This window comes from Rhincodon typus, chromosome 1 (genome assembly GCF_021869965.1).
Source record: "Rhincodon typus isolate 14 chromosome 1, sRhiTyp1.1, whole genome shotgun sequence".
NCBI lineage: Eukaryota > Metazoa > Chordata > Chondrichthyes > Orectolobiformes > Rhincodontidae > Rhincodon > Rhincodon typus.
Window position 1 is genome coordinate 84,915,820 of NC_063332.1, and position 2,753 is coordinate 84,918,572.

Consider the following 2,753-nt stretch of genomic DNA (forward strand, 5'->3'; position numbering starts at 1 on the left):
CCCTCCGGCCCTTGTCCGCTCCCCTCCGGCCCTTGTCCGCTCCCCTCACTGATCCAGGTTCGATAGCTGTCTGTGGGAACAATTTTCACAGATTCACTGCCCTCTGAGAGAAGGAATTGTCCCTCGTCTCTTTCTTGAATGTGCGACTCTGTATTCTGAGATTATGCCCTTTGATCCTATACTCTTTCACAAGGGGAATTAACCTTTCCACATCTATCCTGTCAAGTCCTCTAAGAATCTTATATATTTTGATAAGGTTGCCTCTCATCCTTCCAAATTCCAATGTATACAGGCCCAGTCTACTACCTTTTGTGGATTGCCTCAAATACCACTATATCTCTCCTTTGGTAAGGGGCCCAAAACTGTTCACAGTATTGCACCATTGATTTGACTAGGGCCTTATATAGTTTTAGCAAAACTTCCCTACTTTTATGCTCCATTCCATTTTGAAATAAAGACCAACATTCCATCTGCTTTCCCTATTACCCAGTGAACTTGGATGTGATTCATACACAAGGGCTCCTTAATCCCTTTGCTCTGTAGTTTCCTGCAGTCGTCCTCCATTTAAGTAATATTCACCTCCTCTAATCTTCCTGCCAAAGTGCATAACCTCACATTTTCCCAGATTATTTCATCTGCCAAGTTTTTGCCACTCCTTAACCTGTCGTATTCAGTTTCTGTGTGTGAGAAGTTTGTGCTGAAGAATTTGGCACCTTGAATTTTGTATGAATTTGAAAATATATTTATTTCTTGGCATTTAGGTGCTGACCTTTCAATTTTTTTTTTAACTTTTCAAATGATAAATATTTGTCGTGCAGTCAAGCTATTTTTCTTGAAACTAAGCTAATGTTTGGTTCTGCAGCTGCAATTTCGCAGTTTTTAGCTGTGTGATCTAGTTTTTGGCAGTAGTATATTGTGCTTTTTTTTTTAAAGTTCATTTGAGGGATGCAGGAGTTGCTGGCTGGATCATCATTTAATCCCTGATAGCCCTTGAGAAGGTGATTTCGAGCTGCTGCGTTACAGCCAGTATGAGTTTAATACAGATTTACTGTGAAGGCAGGCACACAATATTTGTTCAACATTTTTGCCATTTCAGCATTCTGCACGATTTATTTTCTGTCCCTACCTCTTGGGAACTAACTTGAGCTTTTTGCCTCTTTTAATGTAGATATAAATGCTGACAATCTGTTATTATAATCCCAACTAGTTTATCATAAGAATATAAGAAAAGGAGGGGTCCCCTTAAACCTGTACTACCATTCGATATCAGCATTGATGATCTGACTTTAGTCTTAACTTCACTTTCTACCCCTGTAACCCTTGACTAGTTGTGGATCAACAATGTGCCTACTTCTGACATGAATATTTTCAATGAACTAGTCTTCACTGTTCTCTGGGGTAGAGAGAAGCAAAGACCTAGGAGAAAAAATATTACTCCTGATCTTAGAATTAAATGGCACACTTCTTATTTTTAAACTCTGCTAGCTCTTAAGATTCCCCCAACAGGGGAAACATCGTTTCAACATTTATTCTGTCAAGCCCATTCGAAATTTCACATTTTACGTGTAAAAATTAGGAACAGGAACAGGCCACTTGTCCCCCTCCAGTTTGCTCTACCATTCAATAAGATCACAGCTGATTCGGTTACTCCACACGTCTGCCTGCCTTCAATAGCCTTTAAGCCCCTTGTCAATAATTTATTCACATCTGCCTTAAAAATATTCAAGGACTATGCTTCCATTAAAAAGATGAGAATTCCAAAGACTCTGAGAAGACCGTTCTCCTTATTTCTGTCTTAAAGGTCACTTTTAGACCTCTTAGTTCTAAATTTTCTCAAAAGTTGAAACATCGTTTCTGCATTTACTCTGTCAAGGCCCCTCAGAATTGTATGTTTCAATCAAGTCACTTAGTCTTCAAAACTCCAGCAGGCGCAAACCTCAACTTTTCGAAGACAACCTTCATTTATTTTTCTGTCCCTAACTATCCAGAGGAAAGTTAAGTGTCATTTCTAGGCCAGACCAGGTAAAACTGGCAGGTTTCTTTCTCTAAAGGACATCAGTGAATGACCGTCAATATTAGTCAGCAACTACAGCATTAGATGCATTGGTATCATTCGACTAGCTTTTATTCCAGATTTTTGGTGAATTAAAATTTTGCTATCAACCATGGGATTTGAACTCTTGACTTCAGAACATAAATCCAGAGTCCTGAATTATTAGTGCAGTGACATTACCACTATGCCACTGCCTCTCCTCTTTTTGTATCATCAGCAAATTTGTCTACGGTACACTTGGTTCCTTTACCCATGCAATTTAAATGGATTGTATATAGCTGAGGAGCTGTTGTTGATTCCTGTTGCACCCTACTTGTCCCAATTTGCCAACCTGAAAATGTGCCATTAATCCCAACTTTATTTCTAATCCTCTATCCATGCTGTATTTTGCCCAACACCATGAACTCTTATATTTTGTAGTAACATTTTAGGTTTCACTTTATGGGATCCCTTTTGCAAATCCACAAAAACTGCAACTGCTGATTCTCAGACAACAAGGTGCAGGGCTGGATGAACACAGCAGGCCAAGCAGCATCATAGGAGCAGAGAGGCTGACGTTTCGGGCCTAGACCCTTCATCAGAAAAGGGGGAGGGGAAGGGGGTTTTGAAATAAATAGGGAGAGAGTGGGAGGCGGATAGAAGAGGGATAGAGGAGAGGATAGGTGGAGAGGAAACAAACAGGTCGAAGAGGCGGGGATGG

General features: G+C 40.2%; 1 protein-coding gene across 1 annotated transcript in view; it reads left to right on the plus strand.

The window, feature by feature from the left end:
* LOC109928173 (sister chromatid cohesion protein PDS5 homolog A-like) overlaps positions 1-2,753 on the plus strand; it is a 61,114-nt gene that overhangs the window by 42,515 nt on the left and 15,846 nt on the right. The window lies entirely within an intron of this gene.